We start from the raw sequence: 27,368 nt of genomic DNA, 5'->3' as shown, positions 1-27,368 counted from the left end.
GTTTCAGAGGCTTGAGGTCTCTGCAGTGTTTCAAAAATATGCCACGTGTAGTCTGGCCCAGTTACAGCCCTTCCAAGTTGCTTTGCAGACTACTTATTCATAACTGGGCCCATGCTCAAGGGTATAGCAATTCCTTCAGAAATTTTATGTCTTCTTAATTATCTTCCCAGTTGCAAGGACTCAATATAGTTCCAGAACCCATTAAAGGAAAAGTAAGGTAGAAACAAGATTGGGGATAAATTTGGGGGAAAACATGCAGAATTGAGAGGCCCATGGGGGAAAACTGAAAGCCAAAGAGCTCTTTCCTCATCTACAATCGGCTTGCACGTCTCGGATGCACTTTGAAAGTGTGCTCTGTAAGGTAAGATGAATGCGAGCATGAAGACAGAAAGTAAAAGGTGAATGACCGCACTCACCCCTCCCTCTTGTTCTGCCTGTCACTCAGCTTACGTTTGTCTCGCGATCTGCTTTGGAAGGCATCAGATCTTGCTTCAGGACTTGCTTCCAGTCCCCAAAGTGCTAACAAGTTTGAAGAGCAAGCTTGAGGTTGGTTTGCTCACCAAAGATAAAAACATCCTCTTGTTGCTTCTAATGTGTATTTGCAGGCAGAAAAGTAGAGAGAAAAGATATACAGGAAGAAGAGGGGAGGACGTAATCTTTAAGAAGCTCTCTGGTATCAACTAACATCTGTACTTGGGCTCATTTGGGAAGTGTTTAAAAGCTGGGGTTAGGGGTGAATTTGACAAAGGGTCTTTTCTTTCTCCTTGGAGACGTTTTATTATATTTGCCCTGGAGGGTCTTATATTTTTCAAAAGAGAAAGGAATGCGTCACCCAGATTTACAGATTTGTACTTAATTGATCTCTGGGGTGGTGTGGAGAACATATATTCATATAAAATCTCTGAAGACACTGCTTATTAAGCTCTATCCCAGTGGCCAGTTCCTCTGATCCCCCAAGGCTAATCAAGATCTCTTCTTACAAAAAAAAAAATCTCTGCTGGTATTACTTGGTGAGCAAAGTCAGGGTGGCTGCGGAGCACAAAGGATAAGATAAACACTCTGCAGGAGAAAACAAGATCACCATGCAGCAGTACTTAGTCTCTTCTGTCCTGTCTGACTCTTAGCGACTCCATGGACTGTAGCCCAGGCTCTTCTGTCCATGGGATCTCCAGGCAAGAATGCTGGAGAGAGCTGCCATTTCCTACTCCAGGGGGTCTTCTCAGCTTAGGGATCGAACCCATGCCTCCTGTGTCTCCTGCATTAGCAGGTGGATTCTTTACCCCTGAGCCACCTGGTTGTGGACACTTTCATTTTATTTGCTAATCAACACATAATTTCCTAATGACTCATTTTGAGCTTGTCTTATCTAGCTATTCCAAAGAGTGTAATATATTCACTTGTTTTCTGGAAGTATCATGTTCACATTATTCACAGATACTTAGTGTTCCTAATCTAATTAGTGTTAAATAATTAGTGTTCCTAATCTCAGAATAATAAAAATTGACAGGGATAGCAAAGGTCATTGTTTATAAAAATCACTAGGCCAAGATTTTCTGAAAATGAAGTCTTTTTAAAACTATGTCCAAATTAGTTGGCATTTTAACCGAAACATATAGTTCATATTTAATGAAAGTATATAGTTACTTCAGAACAACAATAATAAAGATTATCATACATTTCTAATAAACTGGTATCAGAGTATTATAGTTGGCGGTATTTCTTTGGAGACAAATGGGGATTTAAAAATCACATTGATAATCTGTCCTATTTGAATAGCTCTTATATAATGGTTTTCATATAGGTTGTACATCATATGATCCTCACAAAAATATCCAATGTTGACATGTTTGAATGCATCTCACAGATGAAGCATGCACTTATGTGAGGTCAGTTGAAGGTCACAAGGCTACACAGATGGAACTAGGTGGGATTCAATCCTATGCCGTGTGATAACCTTAGTCCTTTTTTAAAAATTCTATGATGCCCTCTGTTTGAGATTGCTCTTTCATTTTGTCTTGATGCCTCTTTTTAAGAATTAAACAATATGATTTGTTTAAAATAGTGCTGTGAATGTGAACTTGCAATGTATCTGTTCTCAATCACATTATTCTTCTCAAAATGTATTTGTTTATTAATGTTACTCATCATTTACAATATGCCCAGGGAATTCTCCATCTGCCTGGTCTGATTTATTTACAAAAATCAAAGTACATGAACGTTTTGAGCTCACATACTTAAGGAGCTCATGGTAGAGTACTTAGAGCTTGATGGCATATAGCATGTGTGTGTGCCTAGTCGTGTCCGGCTCTTTGTGACCCCATGGGCTATAACCTGCCAGGCTGCTCTGTCCATGGGATTTCCCAGACAAGAACACTGGAATGGATTGCCATTTCCTTCACCAGGGGATCTTCCTCACTCAGGGATCAAACCCCCTCTCTTGCATCTCCTGCATCGGCAGGCAGGTTCTTTACCAGCTGAGCCACCAGCAAGTCAAAATGCTGGGTTCTCATGTGGATTTTAGGGCTTCCCCACTAGCTCAGCTGGTAAAGAATCCACCTGCAATGCAGGAGACCCCAGTTTGATTCCTGGGTTGGGAAGATCCCCTGGAGAAGGGAAAGGCTCCCCACTCCAGTATTCTGGCCTGGAGAACTCCATGGACTACAGTCCATGGGGTCACAGAGAGTCGGACAGGCTGAGCAACGTTCACTCTCTTGTGGATTTGAGTCCTGATTGTTGTTGCTCAGTTGCTTGGTCATGCCTGACTCTTTGCTAACCTGTGGACTGAACCACCCAGGCTCCTCCGTCCATGGGATCCTCCAGGCAAGAATACTGCAGCAGGTTGCCATCTCCTTCTCCCTGTAGTCCCTCAGTCACCTCTTAGAGCTCACTCTACTCTGTTCCATTGATCTATATTTCTGTCTTTGTGCCAGTACCATACTGTCTTGATGACTGTGGCTTTGTAGTAGAGCCTGAAGTCAGGCAGGTTGATTCCTCCAGTTCCATTCCTCTTTCTCAAGATTGCTTTGGCTATTCAAGATTTTTTGTATTTTCATACAAATTGTGAAATTATTTGTTCTAGTTCTGTGAAGAATACCGTTGGTAGCTTCATATGGATTGCATTGAATCTATAGATTGCTTTGGTTAGTATACTCATTTTCACAGTATTGATTCTTCCAATCCGTGAACACGGTATATTTCTCCATCTGTTTGTGTCCTCTTTGATTTCTTTCATCAGTGTTTTACAGTTTTCTATGTATAGGTCTTTTGTTTCTTTAGGTAGATATACTCCTAAGTATTTTACTCTTTTTGTTGCAATGGTGAATGGTATTGTTTCCTTAATTTCTCTTTCTGTTTTCTCATTGTTAGTGTATAGGAATGCAAGGGATTTCTGTGTGTTAATTTTATGTCCTGCAACATTACTGTATTCATTGATTAGCTCTAGTAATTTTCTGGTAGAATCTTTAGGATTTTCTATGTAGAGGATCATGTCATCTGCAAACAGAGATAAATCCACATACCTATGGGCACCTTATCTTTAACAAAGGAGGCATGGATATACAATGGAAAAAAGACAACTTCTTTAACAAGTGGTGCTGGGAAAACTGGTCAACCACTTGTAAAAGAATGAAACTAGAACACTTTCTAACACCATACACAAAAATAAATTCAAAATGGATTAAAGATCTAAATGTAAGACCAGAAACTATAAAACTCCTAGAGGAGAACATAGGCAAAACACTCTCTGACATAAATCACAGCAGGATCCTCTATGACCCACCTCCCAGAATATTGGAAATAAAAGCAAAAATAAACAAATGGGACCTAATGAAACTTAAAAGCTTTTGCACAACAAAGGAAACTATAAGCAAAGTGAAAAGACAGCCTTCAGAATGGGAGAAAAATAATAGCAAATGAAGCAAACAGAATAAAGGATTAATCTCAAAAATATACAAGCAACGCCTACAGCTCAATCCAGAAAAATAAATGACCCAATCAAAAATGGGCCAAAGAACTAAATGGACATTTCTCCAAAGAAGACATACAGATGGCTAACAAACCCATGAAAAGATGCTCAACATCACTCATTATTAGAGAAATGCAAATCAAAACCACAATGAGGTACCATTACACGCCAGTCAGGATGGCTGCTATCCAAAAGTCTACAAGCAATAAATGCTGGAGAGGGTGTGGAGAAAAGGGAACCCTCTTACACTGTTGGTGGGAATGCAAACTAGTACAGCCGCTATGGAGAAGAATGTGGAGATTCCTTAAAAAACTGGAAATAGAACTGCCATATGACCCAGCAATCCCACTCCTGGGCATACACACCGAGGAAACCAGATCTGAAAGAGACATGTACACCCCAATATTCATCGCAGCACTGTTTATAATAGCCAGGACATGGAAGCAACCTAGATGCCCATCAGCAGACGAATGGACAAGGAAGCTATGGTACATATACACCATGGAATATTACTCAGCCATTAAAAATAATTCATTTGAATCAGTTCTAATGAGATGGATGAAATTGGAGCCCATTATACAGAGTGAAGTAAGCCAGAAAGATAAAGACCAATACAGTATATTAACGCATATATATGGAATTTAAAAAGATGGTAACAATAACCCTATATGCAAAACAGAAAAAGAGACACAGATGTACAGAACAGACTTTTGGACTCTGTGGCAGAAGGCGAGGGTGGGATGTTCTGAGAGAATAGCATTGAAACAAATACACTATCAAGGGTGAAACATCACCAGCCCAGGTTGTATGCATGAGACAAGTGCTCTGGGCTGGTGCACTGGGAAGACCCAGAGGGATGGGATGGGGAGGGAGGCAGGAGGGGGGACCGGGATAGGGAACACATGTAAATCCATGGCTGATTCATGTCAATGTATGGCAAAAACCACTACAATATTGTAAAGTAATTAGCCTCCAACTAATAAAAATAAAAATAAAAAAAATAAAATTTATGATTCTAAGAAAAAAAAAAAACAAACTCATTCTACAATTCATGCACACTTCCACGAGGTGGCAGCAACATTCCATAAGCAGTGGTTCACCAACTTTTTTGGCACCAGGGACAGGTTTCAAGGAAGACAATGTATCCATGGATGGGGGTGTGGGGGGTGTTGGTTTCGGGAGGATTATTCAAGTGCGTTGCGTTCATTGTGCACTGTATTTCTGTCATTACATCACCTCCATGTCAGACTGTCAGGCATTAGAGAGGGAGGTTGGGGACTCCTGCCATAGGGGGTCTAAACTAGTTGGCATCTCTATAATGGTTTGTTAATTGATACTTTTGAATTGTGGTGGTGGAGTAGACTCTTGAGAGTCCCTTGGACTGCAAGGAGATCAAACCAGTCCATCCTAAAGGTAATCAGCCCTGAATATTCATTGGAAGGACTAACGTTGAAGCTGAAGCTCCAATACTTTGGCCACCTGATGCAAAAAATTGACTCACTGGAAAAGATCCTGATGCTGGGAAAGATTAAGAGCAGGAGGAGAAGGGGATGACAGAGGATGAGATGGTTGGATGGTGTATTGACTTAATGAACATGAGTTGGAGCAAACTCCAGGGAAGCCTAGCATACCACAGTCCATGGCGTTGCAAAGAATCTGACAGGACTTAGTTACTGATGGACAACAGCAGGGTAGTTATCTCAGTTGTAACAATGTTGTTTGAGCTCTTAAAGTCTTCTTTAGTGCTTCTGTGTATATGAAAGTGAAAGTGAAAGTTGCTCAGTTGTGTCTGACTCTTTGCAACTCCATGGACTATACCGTCCATGGAATTCTCCAGGCAAGAATATATATATATTCCATATATTATATTATATATAATATAATATATAATTATATATAAATATATATATATGTGTGTAGTTAAGTGGAAGTTAAAAATTTTTTTTAGAAGCTCTCCTGATCCAGGAATGGAACCAGGGTCTCTTGCACTGCAGGCAGATTCTTTACCAACTGAGCTATCCAGGAAACCCTTAAATTTTTTTAGGGCTTTTTAAAAATTAATTTTTGTTGGAGTATAGTTGCTTTATGATGTTATGTTAGTTTCTACTGTAAAGTGAATCTATATATGTATACATATATCCCCTTTTTTAAAATTTCCTTTTCATTTAGGTCAACACAGAGCACTGACTGGTTGCATATATGATTTAAAGCCCTCCCAAACCTCTAAATGTCCTTCACTATTGTACCTTATCTTTGGTTGGAGAAGGAAATGGTAACCCACTCCAGTATTCTTGCCTGGAGAGTCCCATGGCCAGAGAAGCCTGGCGGGCCCCAGCCGGGGTCACAAAGAGTCAGACACAACTGAGAGATGAACACGACATTATCTTTGGAACGCCCAGCGAAAAGACTTTGAATCTATGTTAGCTTAATGTTTTTACTTATTGCCAGTGGAAGAAATACTTAATGAGATAACTTTTAAACTCCAATTTGAGAATCAAGATTGTATTTTACCTCCAAGCACCTTTGGGTTTTGCTTTGAAACACTTAATGTATCCTTTAAAAATAGGCATAATAAAATGTTAAACAAGCATGAAAGCAAATCCTATTTTAGGAGGAGCTGCCAGCAAACAAACTCTAAGAGGCATAGAATCTTGGTGAGTTAAATTTTGGGTTGAATTACAAAGAAATATTTCCTAAGTATTTGTAATTCTATGTGGAGTTTCCTTGCTTTTTGTGTTTTCATACATTCTGATGCTTGCTTAAACTGCTTTAAATTCTTTAATTTAACCATATTTGAAATTTTATATTTTAAAGTAAGGATATGGAGAGTTTATGGTTATATCTGCTTCCCTGGTAGCTCAGTTGGTAAAGAATCTTCCTGCAATGCAGGAGACCCTGGTTCGATTCCTGGGTGGGGAAGATCTGCTGAAGAAGGAATAGGCTACCCACTCCAGTGTTCATGAGCTTCCCCTGTGGATCAGTTGGTAAAGAATCTGCCCACAATGTGGGAGACCTGAGCTCGATCCCTGGGTTGGGAAGGTTCCCTGGAGAAGGGAACAGCTACTCACTCCAGTATTCAGAATACTCACTTCAGTATTCAGAATACAGTATTCTGGCCTGGAGTATTCTGGCCTGGACCATACAGTCCATGGGATCTCAAAGAGTCAGACATGACTTTCATTTCATTTCGATGGTTTTATCTAGGTGAGTTAAATAAGGCAACTTTATTTCTCATTCTTAAACTTTTTGTAGAGAAGCCTGACACATACACTGCGTGTCCCTACTCTACATTTTCCTGGCCGGTGTAGACATTGCTAATTTATAATTTGATCTTTATACTTGACCTTCTTTGTAGATAATCATTATCACCATAATCAGAGTTTGCATGGCAGATGAAATCTATTAGCACTCTCTTTTATCAGCCTTTTTTAATCCCAAGAAAATGTATAGGTCATAATTAGAGGTTTACCTTCTAAACGATCCCAGATCTGAATTCAGTATCAAAACTCATTCATAGTTAGTTGAGTTTGACTCTCCTAGCCTTTGGATTTCCTGGACCAGTTTATCTTCAAGCCTAGCAAAGAATGTTTCTCTTGACAAGAAAATCTTGCCGTCTCTCCTTCACAGTCTATTCTGGGGGTCACTTATCTGCTTTTCTTTGAACAATCTGCATGACTAAAAATTTCCCCTGAATTTGTTTATTACTGTTTGTCAAGGGCTTCCCAGGTGGTGCTAGTGGTAAAGAACCCACCTGCTGATGCAGGAAACAGAAGAGATCTGAGTTCGATCCCTGGGTCAGGGAAATCCTCTGGAGGAGGGCATGGCAACCCACTCCAGTGGGTTTCTTGCCTGGAGAATCCCATGGACAGAAGAGCCTGGCAGGCTACAGTCCACGGGGTTGCAAAGAGTCGGACATGACTCAGCAACTAACACTTTTACTTTCACCTTCATATAGAACTATTTCTGTCAGCTCATTTTTATTTTCAGACTGAAGATTGCTAACTTGATCTCCATGAAACAGATGAACTTCTTTTGGTAAACTTTACCCCGATGTAAGGGCTTCCCGGGTGTCACTAGAGGTAAGGAATCTGCCTGCCAGTGCAGGAGACGAGAGATGCAGGTTCGATCCCTGGGTGGGGAAGATCCCCTGGAATAGGAAATGGCATCCCGCTCCACTATTCTTGCCTGGAGAATCCCATGGACAGAGGAGTCTAGTGGGCTACAGTCCATGGGGCCACAAAAAGTTGGACATGACTGAGCACATTCCTATATAGAAAGTTTCAAAAAACAAAAATTTTTCAAAAAACGAAAAATCAGTTTCTCAAAATTTCAGCCTTTTGGAGCCTGAGAAATTCTTGGAGAGGGAGCCCAATTCCCTCAGGCCCAGCAGGGGTGAAGGGGAGTGGTTAACAGACTCACCCAAAGCAACGCAACCAGGTTGTAACAATGTTGGGAGCAGCACCTAACATGTGAAAGCGTTGAGGAGCTGTTTTCATCAGGATGAAACTAAGTCACAGCAAAAATCAGATAGGAAGGGAAGAACTCTTGGCTGTGACCCTAGAGATAGAGTTGACTTCCCTGGTGGCTCAGAGGGTAAAGCGTCTGCCTACAATGTGGGAGACCCAGCTTCAATCCCTGGGTCAGAAAGATCTCCTGGAGAAGGAAATGGCAACCCACTCCAGTATTCTTGCCTGGGAAATCTCATGGATGAAGGAGCCTGGTGGGCTACAGTCCATGGGGTCACAAAGAGTCAGACATGACTGAGAGACTTCACTTTTACTTTCAGCTAACATTACTGAGTGAGATATCTATATCTATATCTTTTTTTTCATTAGCTCTATGCTAAGATGTGCTTATTCACATCTCATTTCAGGATCACATCAATCTACTTGAGGTAGGAATTATTACACCAGTTTTAAAAGTGAGGAAATTGATATTTAAAAGATTCAAAATTTTGTTAAATGTGGACTCATGGGCACAGTGGGGGAAGGAGAGGATAGGACAAATTAAGAGAGTAGCATGGACATATACACTATCATATGCCACAGTGATGGCTAGTGGGAACCTGCTGTTTAGCCCAGGGGGGCCACCTGGATGCTCTGTGGTGACCTAGAGAGCTGGGATGGGGGGGTTGGGAGGCTCAGGAAGGAGGGGATATATGTGCACATATGGCTGATTTATGTTGTTGTACAGCAGAAACTAACACAACATCCTAAAGCAATTATAGTCCAATTAAAAAAATATATGTGGATGGAATGGTAAGATATCTGGGGTTTGATTCAAAACAATCCATCAGGAAAGGACTGTCAGAGGATAAAGATGAAACAAGATATTGCTAACCAAGGGGGTACATAGAGGTTAATTATATTAATCTCTTTATCGGCGTATGTGTTTGGAATTTTCCGTTATACAAAATTTTTTTGTAAAGGAAAAAATAAACACCGCTTGGGAAAAAATTAAAAACTTGTTACATGTCTGTACGAATAAAATGACAGAGCCAGAATGGGAACCCACCTCTCTTAGTTAGAAGCTTGTTCTTTAGGCACTGTATTTTAGCACATGCCTCGGTCTGTTTGTGTGTGGTTTCCTGTTAATGAAGGGTCTCTTGAAGTGGAAGGCTGCCCACCAACACAGCAGGAAGTCTCCTTGGACCTGGATCAGGGGAAGCTCAAGGAGAACACGGCAAGGGGCTGTGACTGAGACACTGGCGACCGGTGGTTGCCCTGTTCTCCACCACCCCCAGAGAGTAATGAGCGCTCAGCAATGTTTAGCTCTGATGACTGCTGGGTTTTTACCTTTGGACCCAGGAGTGACAAAGCCCACGTGGAGGCAGAGTGCGGCTACCCGTCTCCATTAACGTAATGACGTAATGACGCATCAAGGGCCATTGGAAGACCTGATAATCAAGGAAGGGATTCCAGAAGCAGATGCTACTGTTTGCCTGAGGCCAAAGTATAAAAGAACGGACTGAACCAGAGGCCAGAGGTAGAGCTAATGAAACAGACATAGAGCATTGTGGAACGCAGATGGACTGAAATTTGTAAAAGGTGTTATTGGAGCAAAGCGACCAATAATTCTTCTCTTTTGGCTTCAGAACTCAGGACACTTCTGCCTGATGTAACTCAGTAAATTTAGCTCCCTTCCTCCCGCCTCACTTACCCAACAAATGACAACTCTAAATTTAAGCACTTCCCACATTTTATCTGTATAAGGGGCAGAGTAAATCTATTCATCTCCAGGGATGATTAAATGAGTTAATATAAATCAAGTCCTTAGAACAGTGCCTGGTACTCAGTAAGCCCTAATAAATGGTTGTGATTTTATTTTGTATCCCATATTGTGTGCTCAGTCACTTAGTCATGTCTAACTCTTGTGACCCATGGACTGTACACCGCCAGGCTCTTCTGTCCATGAGGTTTCCCAGGCAAGAATACTGGAGTGGGTTGCCATTTCCTCCTCTGGGGGATCTTCCCAATCCCAGGATCAAATCTGGGTCTCTTGCACCTCTTGCATTGGCAGGCAGATTCTTGACCACTGTACCACAGGGAATCCTCCAGTTACATGTTATATTATTATAACTGAACACTTATTATAAGCCAAACACTCTGCTAAGCTCTATGAATAAACAGTGAAGAAAATTCATTCATTAAACAGATATTTACTGAGCCTATGTCCCAGACACTGTTCCAGGGACTCAGGATAGATAAATACACAGAACAAATACAACTCTCTGCCTGCCTTTGAGTAGCTTACGTTCGTAGGGAAGATTTCATTAAGATAAGAAACACTGAACTCATCTAATTTCCTCTTTGATAAGATGAATAGATCAATATTATAGTGAAGAATTGTCAGTTCTTCTTGTTTTTCTTTTTTATTAGCATCCCAAATCTTTCTTTAATAAAAGAATGTATATTTATTACTAGCCTAGGATTTTGTGAAAGTGTTAGTGGCTCAGTCGTGTCCAACTCTTTGTGACTGTGGCCAGCCAGGTTCCTCCATCCATGGAATTCTCCAGGCAAGAATACTGGAGTGGGTAGCCATCCCCTTCTCCAGGGGATCTTCCTAACCCAGGAATTGAACCTGGGTCTTCTGCATTGCAGGCAGATTCTTTACCATCTGAGCCACCAGGGAAGTCAATAGGACTTTGTATATACATTGCAATTGTAAATATGAAAATCTTATACACCATAAATAAATGTGAAAGTCCTATACACCATAGGACTTTGTAAATACATTGCAATTGTAAATATGAAAATCAGTTCCTTATCCATTCATCTGCTGATGGGCATCTAGGTTGCTTCCATGTCCTGGCTATTATAAACAGTGCTGTGATGAACATTGGGGTGCACGTGTCTCTTTCAGATCTGGTTTCCTCAGTGTGTATGCCCAGAAGTGGGATTGCTGGGTCATATGGCAGTTCTACTTCCAGTTTTTTAAGAAATCTCCACGCTGTTTTCCATAGTGGCTGTGCTAGTTTGCATTCCCACCAACAGTATAAGAGGGTTCTCTTTTCTCCACACCCTCTCCAGCATTTATTGCCTGTAGACTTTTGGATAGCAGCCATCCTGACTGGCGTGTAATGGTACCTCATTGAATGGATAAGGAAGCTGTGGTACATATACACCATGGAATATTACTCAGCCGTTAAAAAGAATTCATTTGAATCAGTTCTAATGAGATGGATGAAACTGGAGCCCATTATACAGACTGAAGTAAGCCAGAAAGATAAAGAACCATTACAGCATACTAACACATATATATGGAATTTAGAAAGATGGTAACGATAACCCTATATGCAAAACAGAAAAAGAGACACAGAAGTACAGAACAGACTTTTGAACTCTGTGGGAGAAGGTGAGGGTGGGATGTTTCAAAAGAACAGCATGTATATTATCTATGGTGAAACAGATCACCAGCCCAGGTGGGATGCATGAGACAAGTGCTCGGGCCTGGTGCACTGGGAAGACCCAGAGGAATCGGGTGGAGAGGGAGGTGGGAGCGGGGATCGGGATGGGGAAAACGTGTAACTCTATGGCTGATTCATATCAATGTATGACAAAACCCACTGAAATGTTGTGAAGTAATTAGCCTCCAACTAATAAAAAAAAAAAAAAGAAAATCAGTTCCAACACATTTATTAAATTAATGTCTTTAAAGAAAGGGACTTAATAATCATAATAAGAACAAACTACAGTGAAAGGTGCATAGGATGGACGTCTAGTGTTCAGAGTGCAAGTTGGCCGCAGTCACTGTTCTGTGGTGAAATGAGACGCGGTTGTAAGATTATCTGGATCACAGTTAGTCTTCTTGGCTTTTACTGTTCAGTGAATTGCAGTGAATAATTGTGGGGAGATTTAAAATTTTTAGCAAATACAAAGCTAGGAATAGTACTTACTTATTTTTAACAATTTGATAGAAATATCTTTAACAGACAAAAATTGCACATAGTTAAGGTGTACAACTTGATGTTTATATACATATATATGCATACACTATAAAAAGATCAATATAATCAAGTTAAATAACTTGTCTATCCTCTCTACATAGTTACCCATGTGTGTTTGTGTGCCTGTGTGAATGTTTAGTGTGAGAAGATTTAATTTAAGATCTATCCTCTTAGTAAACTCCGGGAGGTGGTGATGGACAGGGAGGCCTTCCATGCTGCAGTCTGTAGGGTTGCAAAGAGTTGGACATGACTGAGCAACTGAACTGACCTGATCCCCTTAGAAAACTTTCAATATACAGTAGCATTACCTGTTGTCACCGTGCTGTTCATTAGACCCCCAAGTACTGATCCTGTGTGGGTGAAACCTTGTACCCTTTGACCAACATCTCTCTCTTCCCTCCACCCCACTCCAGCCCATGGAAACCATTGGTCTACTCTTTACTTTTATGAATTTGACTTTTTAAGATTCCACATGTAAGTGGGGTCACGCAGAATTTGACTGTCTGTGTTGGCTTATTTCATTTGGCAAAGTGTCCTCCATGTTTGTCTGCATCGTTACAAATGACAAGATTTTCCTTCTTTTTTTCAGGCTGAATAGTATTCCATTATCTGTCTATCTATCTTAAATTTTCTTTATCCATTCATCTGTCAAGTTTAGGTTGTTTCCAAATCTGGACTATTGTGAATAATGCTGCAGTGAACATGGAAGTATATCTCTTCAAGGTACTGATTTCATTTCCTTTGGCTATATACCCAGAAGTGGAATTGCTGGGTCATGTAGTAGTTCTGTTTTTATTTTTGCAGGAACCTCCATACTACTTTCCATAGAGGCTGAACTCATTTACATTTTCGCCAATAGTGTGCAGAGGTTCCCTTTTCTCTACCTCCTCACCAACAATTGTTAATAATAACCATCCTAAAAGGTGGAAGGTGATATGTCATTGTGGTTTTGATTTCCATTTCTCTGACAGTTAGTGATGTTGAGAATCTATTCATGTGAAACAATTTTTAATATGATGAATGATGAACACAATCATCGTTCAATCAATGGTTGCAATGGTTGCAAACATGCCTGGGTAATCAAATTCCATAAAATAATAAAATACATAAACTTTAATTTTACCATCAAGTCTTCCCCAGGGCACTTCTGCCTTTTTACATCCATTTATATTTCTTCATTTTGATGCTATTGTCAGTGCCAGCCTGTATTTCTTAATGCAGAGTGTTTATGGGCTTACCTCATGTCTTAAAAATAATAATTTGGTCTGGCCTGATGACATCCAAATTTCCCCTTGCCTCTCCCTAAGTATTATCCTTAAATATGCAATGAATCCTTCCCAACTTCTCTTGCTCAGAAAGTACTGGTTTCTGCTTTTCCATGACCTGGCCAATTTCAGTCAGCTTTGCTGTTGCTTCCTTCTTTCTCCTCACACCCAAAGGTATGCAAATAGTGCTGTATCCCATAATGATGCTGATCAAGCTAGTCCAAATTTTCAGCTTTTTATGATTTTATGCAGTGATTTGTATAAAAACTTATTATAGGGACTTTCCTGGTGGTCCAGTGGCTAAGACTCCACACTCACCGAGCAGGAAGTCTGGGTTGGTGGGGGAACTTGATCCTACATGCAGCACCTGAAGGTCCCGCATGCCACGACTGAGACCTGGGGCAGCTAAATAAATAAATAAAAATAAATATTTTAAAAGTTTATATAATTATAAAAAATGCCTAGTTCTAAGCATGCATTTACTGATACATGTATATACACTGCACATATGTGTGTTTATATATATTTATATCCCTTTCCCTTTAATTTTGCTACCTAAAAGAATGGATTGTTTTCATTATGGGTTGAATCTCCTCCCTCAAAATGGAACATGCAAAATACTATAACCAGTTGTATTCACTTCCTTTTTTGGATTCTTATACTAAATATATGTAAAATAGAAGAAATTCTTAACTTTATTGTTAATCTGGGTTGATATTTTCAAGTCAGAAAGTCTAAAAAGCCATAAGAAACCCAAACCTAAAGGAGCCCTGAGACGCAACCTTCCATTCTTCAACTGAGAAAATAAAAAGATTAAATGACTTTTCCACTGTCTCCAGTGAGTTGGGAATAGAGTTTCGAACAAAATTCAGATTTCTGACTCCCAGTCTCTCTCTCCTCTATTAGACTGCTACTCTTGTCAGCAAAGTATAGAGCACACAGATTTTTAAATAGTAGGAAGGGATTATCACAGGCTGATTTGCTCCCAGAAGACTTTGCCTAGCAGGTGGCCAAACTTGGTGTCAGCTGTATGGTATTACAGGAGATATCCACTGGTAACGAAGTCTAACTGACCACAGGATTGCTTCCCTCTTTTGTGCAGGAAGCAGGTCTGTGGCTGCAGGAAGGAACAGCACCATTCTGTGACAGAATTCATCCTCCTGGGATTTTCAGGGCAGTCCCAAATGCAGATTTTCCTTTTTGCATTATTTCTGGGCATTTGGGCAGCTCAGACGGTAAAGCGTCAGCCTGCAATGCGGGAGACCTGGGTTTGATCCCTGGGTCGGGAATATCCCCTGGAGAAGGAAATGGCAACCTACTCCTGTACTCTTGCCTGGAAAATTCCATGGATGGAGGAGCCGTCCATGGGATCGCAGAGAGTCGGACAGGACTGAGCGACTTCACTGGGCATTTACCTCCCGACCCTAGCCTGGAACCTGAGCCTCATCGCCGTCATCAGGGTGGACTCACACCTCCACACGCCCAGGTACGTCTTCCTCAGTAACCTGTCCTTCCTGGACGTCTGCTGCGTGTCCTCCACGGCCCCCAAGGCGCTCTCTGACAGCAGCACAGCGCAGAAAACCGCCTCCTTGGTGGGCTGTGCCGCGCAGTGCTGGGTCTTCTGCAGGCTGGGGCTGACGCCTGCTTCCTTCCGGCGGCCGTGGCTCTGACCGCGGGGCTGCGATTTGCAGCCCGCTGCCCTGCACGGCCTCCTATCCCACACCCTTTCTTTCAAGAAGGCGGCTGGGGCCTACATGGGTGGGTTCCTCAGTGCTGTGACTGAAACCTGCTCGGGCTATCGGAACGATTTCTGCGGGCCCAACGTGATCAGCCACTTCTTCTGCGACCTTCCTCCAGTCCCGGTTCTGTCCTGCTCTGATCCTTTCCCCCGCCGGGTGGTGACCTTCCTCGCGGCTGTGGGCGTTGGGGTGCTGTCTGTCCTTGTGGTCCTCATCTCCTGTGGTTGCACTGACGTCCTGACTATCAGGTCAGCTAAAGGGAGGACCAAGGCCTTCACCACCTGTGCCTCTCATCTGGCTTCTGGGACCCTCTTCTCCGGTTCTGGCCTCTTCATGTACACGCGACCGAGTTCCAGTTACTCCCTGGACGGGACAAGGTGATGTCCACATTCACTGCTCTGGTGATGCCTATGGTAAATCCCATCATCTACAGTCTTAGGAACAAGGACATTAAAGATGCCATGAGGAAAGCTGTGTAATTTCTCATGGGCATTGCTTTTTCTGACCCTGATATAACGTTCGCAGTGAAGCTGTGAGCTGGGTCACTTGTTCAGACTCATGGCTTTGGACTAGTTGATCTACATAATTTGTGCTGATCACGCCCACCCCCCCCTTTTTTTAATCAATATCCCTCTAACAAGTTTCCTATTGCTTATTGGAAAAAAGGTTTGGCCATTATTTGTTTCTAGAATGAACAGCAGTTGTATAGATTGAGATTAGCAGAAAACGTCACCGTGACGAAGGCTGATCAACTTGGAATATCAAAGTACGAGTGTGTGTCTGTAGGCGGAAGACATTGGAAAAATTGTTAGTCCAGTATTCAAGGTGGAGATTCTTCAGGTGGGTCCAGAATATAGCACTGTAACCTGAGGAGGGGGATTGTTGTTTAGTTTCTAAGACGTGTTGGGCTCTTTTGTGACCCCACGGACTGTAGCCCACCAGGCTTCTCTACCCATGGGGATTCTCCAGGCAAGAATATTGGAGTGGGTTGCCATGCCCTTCTCCAGGGATCTTCCCAACCCAGGAATCAAACCAGGGTCTCCTGCATTGCAGGCAGATTCTTTACCAGCTGAGCTACTAGAGAAGCCCTATACAGTTGCTAAGTGTTCTTAAATCATCAGACTTATGGTTATTAATATAAATATGCCATCTTTATTTTTGTGGTCTTATGCAAGTTACTTACAAGCCCTATTTTTCTCATGTGTAAAATGAGAATAATAACTGTATCTACTTCATTGAATTGATGCAACAATTAAGTGAGAATATACATGATAAGGGCTTAGCCAAGTGCCTGGTATGTGGTTGTGTTGTTGTTGTTTAGTCCCCGAGTCGTGTCCAGCTTTTGTAATCTCTTGGACTGTAGCCCCCCAGGCTCTTCTGTCCATGGGATTTCCCAGGCAAGAATAATGGAGTGAGCTGCCATTTCCTTCTCCAGGGGATCTTTTGGAGCCAGGAATTTAACACGCATCTCCTGCATTGGCAGGTGGATTCTTTACCACTGAGCCACCAGGAAAGCCCCTGCCTGGTATATAATAATATTTAACAAATGTTAGCTCATATTGTTAGCCATTTAGTCAATATTACTAGTCAATTTTGTTCAAAGCAGGAGAAACTCAGGTTAATGTGCTAAAAAGAGACAAAGCACATAGCTTTATAATGTCTACTCAAATTGGGACATAATAGTCTCAGTAAAAAGCATGCCTATAATTTCTCACATTTGCCACTTCTTTTGTATATTAGGAAGCAGTTCTTTGGGAATTAGAAAGAACTTAAGCTCATAGAACTGGCCACGTGTGGAAATCTTACCACTGTGCCAATTTTTTAAAATTAATTTTGATTGAAGTGTAGCTGCTTCACAGTATTGTGATAGTTTCTATTGTATGGTAAAATGAGTCAGCCATGTGGGTACGGATACCCTTCCCTTTTGGACTGCCTTCCCATTCAGCTCACCACAGTACGTCAAATAGAGGTCCCTGTGCTATATACACAGTCAGTTATCTGTATTATACATGGTATCAAGTTGCTGTTGTTCAGTTGCTAAGTCATGTATGACTCTTTGCAAACCCATGGACTGCAGCACACCAGGTTCCTCTGTCCTCCACTGTCTCCCTGAGTTTGCCCACATTCATGTCCACTGAGTCGGTGATGCCATCCAACCATCTCATCCTCTGCTGCCCCCTTCTCCTTGAACCTTCCATCTTTTCCAGCATCAGGGTCTTATCCAATGAGTTGGCTCTCCGCATCAGGTGGCCAAAGTATTGGAGTTTCAACTTCAGCATCAGTGCTTCTAATGAATATTCAGGACTGATTTCCTTTAGGATGAACTGGTTGGATCTCCTTGCAGTCCAAGGGACTCTCAGGCATCTTCTCCAGCACTAGAATTCAAAATCACCAATGTTTCAGTGCTCAACCTTCTTTATGGTCCAACTCTCACATCTGCCCATGACTACTGGAAAACCATAGCTTTGACTAGACAGAACTTTGTCAGCAAAGTGATGTCTCTACTTTTTAATATGCTGTCTAGGCTTGTCATAGCTATGTGCTAATTCTTGCTGCTCCCTGGACACCTTGTCTTTTCCTTATGGCCATTTCCCTCCACCTTTCTTTATATGTGCTTCATTTCACTAATTCTCCTACTGCCAGAGTCAGTACACAAGCCTCATGCTTTGGATTTATGTGAAGCTGTCACTGGTCTATTATTATTTCTATTTTTTTTTTTCTGAACAAAGATTCTGACTATAAGATCTTTATAAAAATCTCTTTTGTTTGGCCATATATATATATTTGCTAGTAATGGAAATTTTCTTTTCTCATTTAGAAAATAGATGTTTCTTCAGTTGATCCAACCACCCAGGAGAAAGTAATGTTCATTCATTAGTAATAATGAAATCTAGGGACTTCCCTGGTGCTCCAGAGGTTAGACTCTGTGCTTCCACTGCAGGGGATATGGGTTTGTTCCCTGCTTGGGGAACTAAGATCCTGCATGCCACGAGGCATGACCAAAAAAAATCTAGTTCTTAAGACAGGAATTGGCACAAAGTTTGAATAAAGCAAAAATGGTCTGGTAAGTAAGCCACATGTTAAATAAAATTTCCCAAAGGAGTGCATTCATTATGGAGTATATATGCAGATATACATCAAACAGAATATTTTTGGCTCTAAGAGAATCAGGCATTTTATAGATATTGGAAACAGGACAAGGTACATCTGACTCCAGGGAGCAGCTAGCCAGATAGAGATAAATCTACTTTACTAAAATTACCGCAATCCAGGGTGTGGTGCTCATTTCACAAAAACCCAAAATCTTTTCCAGATGGCTTGAAGTTAGCCAAGTTCAGAAGAGCTGCCTGCATACGCTGGAAGACGGTTTTTAGTTTTCAGGGAAAAGCAAAGCTGTCATGCTTGTCCTTGGGATGGTGGCACAATGCTTCATCTTGTTAAAGAAACCACAAAGAAAGGCAAATTACAATGGAAAGTCTATTTGGAGAGAAAGGTATCAAAGCCAAGTGGATAATGTATATTAACACCAGGTACTGGGTCCAAGCAGGCTGAGACCCTGGGTTAGGGTCCTACCAGTTTTTCTCCCCAAACATTCATTTTCCTCTCCTCTAAGTGACCATATTCCCTTTTAATCAATATATTATTTACAGATTGATTAACTGACAGCTTTTCTTTCTTTTGGCCTAAGAAATATTTTGTCTCTAAAATGTTTCCTTCACACATTTTAGTTTCCTATCGTGATCTTATTTTGTGCTTTGATTTTTAGCATTTCAAGAAATCTGATTACTGTCCATGTGTATCATCTACATTTCTCTAATTTTTGGTAGGTATATATGATCACACAGAGACACACACACACATGTGCACACACACGTGCACGCATACACATACTCACACACTGACTCTCAAATTAGTGACTGATGCATTAAATGAGCTCTGATGAGATTTTAAACATTTTCCCTAAAGATTACTAGTCTCATGTTTCTGGCCGTAAACCTAGGCAAACCTAGAATTCTATGATGACCCACATGAATAAGTTTGTATTTGCATTGCCCTTCCTGTGTCCAGATAGCTGATTTGAATCTTCCTGGTGGGGCTTCCCAGGTGGCGCTAGTGGTAAAGACCTCGCCTGCAATGCAGGAGACACAAGAATCATGGGTTTTATCCCTGGGTTGGGAAAACCTCTGGAAAAGGAAATGGCAAGCCACTCCAGTATTCTTGCCTGGAGAATCCCATGGACAGAGGAGCTTGGTGGGCTACAGTCCGTGGGATCGCAGAAGAGTTGAACACAACTGAAGCGACTTAGCATGATCTACAATTGAACAGGGGCAGTCTGAGTCTTACAAGAAGGAGATAAACCACGTATCTGAGAATTCTCCCATCAGTTTGACCTACAGCTACTCTCCCTGATTTCTTATTGTGTCTCCTTGTCTCTAACATCTCCCAAATAACTGGGAAAGAAAAGCCAAATGTTAATATCTGACCTTTGCTGCTTTTTTCCCCATCCTTACTCTTCTTGCTTCCTTCCCCCTTTCTAATGCTGGCCCAGATCTCCTATGTGCAATGCTGCTTATGGATCTGACCAGGAACGAGATACCCGTCTTTTCTACAAGTTAAAAAATAGCCATGGCAAACTCTTGCAGCCATGGATTGGCACTTTTAGAAACTGGACATGGCAGGCTCTTGCATCAGTGTTGCCAGACTAGATGGCTGGCACCATCTGGTTGGAAGACAGACAAACCACACACTTTGGAGGGACCACACTCTAGAAATAGACAGGCCCCTGGAACCCAGGGAGCCCTCAAGGAAGAGCAGAGGTTTCCTCCCTCTCAAAACAAAGTTTTTCTGAAATAGAATCACACATCAGACTGGACTTTAATGTCAACATAAATAGAAAACCCAGCATATCTAAAGTATCACGTTGATATTGCGTGGTATATTCTTGTTTCTACAATGAAACCTTCTTCTTATGCAAAGGGAGATTAGGTTGTTTTCACCTTGCATGCATGTATGCATGCTAAGTAATTTCAGTCGTGTCCGACTCTTTGTGACCCCATGGACTGCAACCCGCCAGGCTCCCCTGTCCACGAGGACTCTCCAGGTGAGAACCCTGGAGGGGGTTTCCATGTGCTTCTCCAGGGGGTCTCCCTGACCCAGGGATTGAACCCACATCTCTTATGTCTCCTGCACTGGCAGGTGGGTTCTTTTTACCACTAGTGCCACCTGGGAAGCCCTGTTTTCATCTTAAGAAACCTCTAAGGGACAAAATTGATCCATATGGCTCAGAGGGAGGAAGACCTTATATCAGACTCAATAAAATTCATAGTTCATTTTCTAACAACTAGAAGTTAAAGAAGTAGCCTGGCAGGAATCATCTCATTCTTGAACTTGACCCCCAGTATAGAATACAACTGGGATAAGACTCATTCTGGGACTGAGATGCAGCTGAGGTGTCCTTGAACCTAATCAACAAGAGGTGGGCTGTGAGAAGTCCTTCATCTCAGCACACCTACCAGTCCAATCTTTCCTTTACTGATTTTATGGGTTCTCTAACACACACTGCTTATAATTTGCTGTGTCATTGGAACTATTTCTCTCAGTGACACCCTTTTCTTTGCAGTCCCTCTTTTTACCAGAAGGCAAAACAAATATTCCTTCTCTGTTTAACACTTTTGGTGTCTGTGGCTTCTGTATCTCAGAAGATTTTGGAATTGTTTTTCATCATACATGCCATCCCTGGTAGTTTTTCAACAGAAGGTCATATGTGAGACTTTCCTGTGTTAGCCAGTTAAATGTCTTTGATGGAAATTCTAGCCCTCTATGTTAATTTTATTTAACAATTACAGTGAGGTGTAACTCACCATGAAGGAAAAAAATAGTTAGTCTGAGGGGAAAATAACCTTTTCTGTCCTCAGCCATCATTGCTGGAGTGGAACTGATTCCTACTCTGGGTTTCAGGGTTGAAGACAATTAGATAATTAGATAATTCAAGATAATTAGAAAATATCTGAAATGCAAATCAAAACCACATGAAATGTCATCTCACACCAGTCAGAATGGCCATCATCAAAAAGTCTATAAATAGTAAATGTTGGAGAAGGTGTGGGGAAAAAGGAACCTTCCTACACTGTTGGTAGGAATGTAAATTGGTGCAACCACTATGGAAAACAGTATGGAGTTTCCTTAGAAAACTAAAAATATTTACCTTATTATTCAGCAATCCCACTCCTGGGCATATATCTAGAAAAGATGAAAACTCCAACTCAAAGAGATACGTGCACCTCATAGCAGCACTGTTTCCAATAGCCAAGACATGGAAACAATGCAAGTGCCAATCAATGGAAGATTGGTTTAAGATGGACCATAAGAAACAGTTAAACATTGCCATTCGCAGCACATGGATGGACCTAGAGAATATATCATACTAAGTGAAGTAAGTAAAAAAAAAAAACAACAAATTTTATATGATATCACTTACATGTGGAATCTAAGAATAATACAAATGAATGTATATACAAAACAGAAATAGACTCCCAGATGTAGAAAATGTTTTCGATGTTAGTAATAATATTCCCTTGCTAGCACATTAAAAGTGCATCAACTATATTATTTAAATACTGCAGCTAATAAACACTACAGGGTAAAAAAAATCAGGTAACAAAAATGTCATTTAGATTAACATAAGTAAATGTTTAAAGTATTATAAATGTAAAGGAAACATTCTATTGGAATCATATTCCCTTAACTTTTTTCCTGTCAACTCAGATTCTAACCATCTTTTGTTCAGGGTCTCTCTGTTCATGGTGTCTCTAAGCTCTTTTGGCATTTGTGCATTTTTGGTGAGGGGCTCTGTCTATAAGCCATCCTGAAGACTCACTTACGCGAGTCTTCAGATTCCTTTTGCTGTTACACCTCTTCTCTTTGGCTCAAGAACCTAATAACTTATCTGCTTGAAGGAAAGGAGTGATCAGATATATGGTGAAGAATATATTAGGTAAAAGCTTGAATAATATTTCAAAAATACTATCTTTAAGCTGTCACATACAGCTAAGTGAAAAATTTATAAAGAGGGTTGGATGGGGATAAAAGAAGAGATTAAAGACTTGTAGAAGCATGACCAGACATTAATTCTAATATATCACAGCTAATATATTAGAAATAACCCGGGCCTCTTCTATCCCCTCTAAGATGTCCTTCCCAAGCAGTGTCTGGGGACAGAGAAGCCAGACCTTGAGGACCAAAGGACAGGGGTTAGTCCACCCTAGTGTCTTGGCTACAAAACAAGAATTGCTTTTCCGCTAGTATGTTGGGAGACAGATGACAGCAAAGTGGGGCGAAAGGAGGTGAGGAGTTATGTCTTGGTGTGTACTTTGGGGAGATTGGTTCATTTATCTTTTCAAACTTTCCTGCACACTGTGCCCAGTTCTCCCTCTTTTCCTCCTTTTCTCTGCCCTTCTTCATATAATCACTTTCTCTTTCTCTCATTCTCCCTTTCCTTTTCTTTCATCCTTGAAACCAAACAGATAGAGCTATAGGAGAGGAAAGAGAACTATTTATTTTTCTTCTTCCTGATTCCAAATCTCTGGAAGGTCTTTCTGAATGTGATCCATATACAGAGTCCCATCCAGAAGTGGGGGTGGTGGTGGTGGTGAAAGCTGGTTCCAAATATGACATTGAAGAGTCGAGACTCCCTCTGCATTACCCAGTCAGACTCAGCATTTCTGGAGGTTTCTGATGTCCTGGTGTTTCTTTCTGCCAGACAGAGGTCTCTGATGATTGTTCTTATGCTTTGGTGATGTAATTTATTTTATTGATCCCAAGGATGGAAGGGACTTCTATACTAGTCCAATGGTTCTTGCAAAAAGAGAGGAATTCTCTTGCTGTCAAAATGTCTCAAAAGATTAATGCCTTGAAGGGAAATCTTGGAACCCAAGTTCAGTTCAGTTCAGTTCAGTTCAGTCGATCAATCGTGTTTGACTATCTGTGACCCCATGGACTGCAGCACGCCAGGCCTCCCTGTCCATCACCAACTCCCAGAGTTTACCCAAACTCATGTCCATTGAGTCGGTCATGCCATCCAACCATCTCATCGTCTGTCATCCCCTTCTCTTTTCACCTTCAATCTTTCCCAGCATCAGGGTCCTTTCAAATGAATCAATTCTTCACATCAAGTGGCCAAAGTATTGGAGTTTCAGCTTCAGCATCAGTCCCTCCAATGAGCACCCAGGATGATCTCCTTTAGGATGGACTGGTTGGATCTCCTTGCAGTCCAAGGGACTCTCAAGAGTCTTCTCCAACACCACAGCTCAAAAGCATCAAGTCTTCGGCGCTCAGCTTTCTTCACCGTCCAACTCTCACATCCATACCTGACTACTGGAAAAACCATAGCCTTGACTAGATGGATATTTGTTGGCAAAGTAATGTCTCTGATTTTTAATATGCTGTCTAGGTTGGTCATAATTTTTCTTCCAAGGAGTAAGCGTCTTTTAATTTCATGGCTGCAATCACCATCTGCAGTGATTTTGGAGCCCCCCAAAATAAAGTCTGCCACTGTTTCCACTGTTTCTCCATCTATTTGCCATGAAGTGATGGGACCAGATGCCATGATCTTACTTTTCTGAATGTTGAGCTTTAAACCAACATTTTTACTCTCCTCTTTCACTTTCATCAAGAGGTTCTCTAGTTCTTCTTCACTTTCTGCCATAAGAGTGGTGTCATCTGCATGTCTGAGGCTATTGATATTTCTCCCGGCAATCAGGATTCCAGCTTGTGCTTCTTCCAGCCCAGCATGTCTCATGTCTCATTCCCTTATAAGTTAAATAAGCAGGGTGACAATATACAGCCTTGATGGACTCCTTTTCCTATTTGGAACCAGTCTGTTGTTCCATGTCCAGTTCTAACTGTTGCTTCCTGACCTGCATACAGATTTCTCAAGAGGCAGGTCAGGTGGTCTGATATTCCCATCTCTTTCAGAATGTTCCACAGTTTATTGTGATCTACACAGTCAAAAGCTTTGGCATAATCAATAAAGCAGAAATAGATGTTTTTCTGGAACTCTCTTGCTTTTTCAATGATTAAGCGGATGTTGGCAATCTGATCCCTGGTTTCTCTGCCTTTTCTAAAACCAGCGTGAACATCTGTTAGTTCATGGTTCATGTATTGTTGAAGCTTGGCTTGCAGAATTTTGAGCATTACTTTGCTAGAGTGTGAGATGAGTGCAATTGTGGGGTAGTTTGAGTATTCTTGCGGATTGCCTTTCCTAGGGATTGGAATGAAAACTGACCTTTTCCAGTCCCGTGGTCACTGCTGAGTTTTCCAAATTTGCTGGCTTAGTGAGTGCAACACGTTCACAGCATCATCTTTCAGGATTTGAAATAGCTCAACTGGAATTACATCAACTCCACTAGCTTTGTTGGTAGTGATGCTTCCTGAGGCCCACTTGGCTTCAGATTCCAGGATGTCTGGCTCTAGGTGAGTGATCACACCATCGTGATTATCTGGGTCATGAAGATCTTTTTTGTACAGTTCTTCTGTGTATTCTTGCCACCTCTTCTTAATATCTTCTGTTTCTCTTAGGTCCATACCATTTCTGTACTTTATCGAGCCCATCTTTGCATGAAATATTCCCTTGGTATCTCTAATTTTCTTGAAGAGATCTCTTGTCTTTCCCATTCTATTGTTTTCCTCTATTTCTTTGCATTTATCGCTGAGGAAGGCTTTCTTATCTCTCCTTGCTATTCTTTGGAACTCTGCATTGAAATGGGAATATCTTTCCTTTCTCCTTTGCTTTTTGCTTCTCTTCTTTTCACAGCTATTTGTAAGGCCTCCTCAGACAGCTATTTTGCTTTTTTGCATTTCTTTTTCTTGGGGATGGTGTTGATTCCTGGCTCCTGTACAATGTCACGAACCTCCATCCATAGTTCATCAGGCACTCTGTCTATCAGATCTAGTCCCTTAAATCTATTTCTCACTTCCACTGTATAGTCATAAGGGATTTGATTTAGGTCATACCTGAGTGGTCTAGTGGTTTTTCCCACTTTCTTCAACTTTCACCATATTAGAGAGATGATTTTCCTAATTAGGTCTATTTCTGATCTTCCTATATTTGTAAAATCTGGAATAAGGAAACTTGACATTAATGCATTTAATGAACACATACTAATGATGTCCATTTACTATCTATTGTCCCCTCCAAAAGAATTACAGTATATCTTCACGAGAATTTTCTAGTTAAGGGTGTAGATTATACATGAAAGGCACAGGTTAACTTGACTTTGATGATTCAAGCTTGTATAGCTAGTCAGCTGCATGCCTGAAAAATATGAAGAGTACTTTTGTTTGTAGAATGAAAGCATCTGCTTCTCTCATGTTTTTCTCAGCAGATGCCACCGATCAGGTCCATGGAAGGGGACAGAAATCACACCTCTGTGGTCATGTCTGTTCTCCTGGGAATCTCAGATGACAAATAGCTGCAGCTGAATGTCTTTCTGATCTTCCTAGGAATGTACCTTGTGACCCTTATCTGTAACCTGGGTCTTCTCATCCTGATCAGCATGGACTCCCACCTCCATACACCTATGTATTTTTTCTTCAGTGTCCTGTTTTTTATTGACATCAGCTATTCTTCTTCTATTACAACAAGGATGCTTTTAGATTTCTTCAACATTGAAAAAATGATTTCCTTCATAGCCTGTGCTGCCCGGGACTTTGTTGCATCCTGGTGGGGTCTGACTGAGTGCTGCCTTTGCTCCTCGTGGCCTATGACAGGTCCACTGCTGTGGGCAGCCCCTGTGGTACCCCGCCGTCATCGCTCTTGGCCTTTGCCAGAAGAAGGTTGCTGGGGCCTTTGGGAGTGGTTTCCTTGGTAGCTTAGTTCAAGCAGTCTCTTGCTTTAATCTCTACTACTGTGGGCCAAATCTCATCTGGCATTTCTTCTGTGACATGCCCCAGATTATTTTTGTCTTGTTCCAATCCCTTCATTGGTCAAATTATTATTAATTTTTGTGGCTGGGATTCTTTCTGGATTTGGTTCTTTCCTCCGATCCTATGGTTTCACTGCAGTTTCCATTCTGGAAATCTCCTCCATCAAAGGCAGTGCCAAGGCCTTCCACACCTGTGCCTGCCATGTGACAACTGTGACTCTTTTCCTGGGCACAGGCCTCTCTGTGTAACTGTTTCCTCCGTCTAGCCAGCCCAAGAAACAGGACAAAGTGATGTCAGTGTTCCATGTTATCCTTATCCCCGTGTAAAGCCCTTTTATATTTGTTCTGAGGGACAAAGAGATCGGAGAGGCCCAGAAGAGAGTGATAGAGGGCCACATGCGGGCATCAGTAAGGGTAACTTTGGTGCTGGTGTTATTACTCTTATAAGGATAACAGGGGTAAGAATACGTAAAAGAATATATGTAGGACACAGGAATAACTAAGTAGAGAGATAAGGAAAGGTCCGGCTTCCTTGTTTTTTGGAGGCATTACGTTTATTTTTTCATTTTGTTTTTCTTATGTTTTATTTTTATTGATTTACTTATTTATGATATAGTTGTACAATATTTTATATGTTTCACGTGTACAACATAATTGCCCACAATTTTTGAAGTTGTTATTCCATTTATAGCTACTATAAAATATTGGCTATAATTTCCTCTGTTGTGTAATACATCTTTGTAGCTCATTTATTTTATAGCTAGTAATTTTCTCTCTTAACCCCTTCCATGTATCTTACCACTTCCATTTTCCCTCTTCCTTCTCCACTCCATCAACCACTAGTTTATTCTCTATATCTGTGACTCTTTTCTGTTTTGTCATGTTTTCTAGTTTGTTTCACTTTTTAGATTCTACCTTTAAGGGCTATCACATAGCATTTTCCCTTCTCTGACTTATTTCACTTAGAAGAATCCCTCTAAGCCCATCCATTTGCTGTAAATTACAAAATTTCCTTCTTTTTAATTTGGTGAG

General features: G+C 41.2%; 1 pseudogene; it reads left to right on the top strand.

The window, feature by feature from the left end:
* Nucleotides 1-378: 378 nt before the first annotated feature.
* On the top strand, nucleotides 379-15,893 carry LOC122449393 (annotated as a pseudogene).
* The last annotated feature ends 11,475 nt before the right edge of the window (nucleotides 15,894-27,368 follow it).

This window comes from Cervus canadensis, chromosome 11 (genome assembly GCF_019320065.1).
Source record: "Cervus canadensis isolate Bull #8, Minnesota chromosome 11, ASM1932006v1, whole genome shotgun sequence".
NCBI classification, from domain to species: domain Eukaryota; kingdom Metazoa; phylum Chordata; class Mammalia; order Artiodactyla; family Cervidae; genus Cervus; species Cervus canadensis.
The sequence above is the reverse complement of the archived record's forward strand: the minus strand, read 5'-3'. Positions and strand labels throughout refer to the sequence as shown.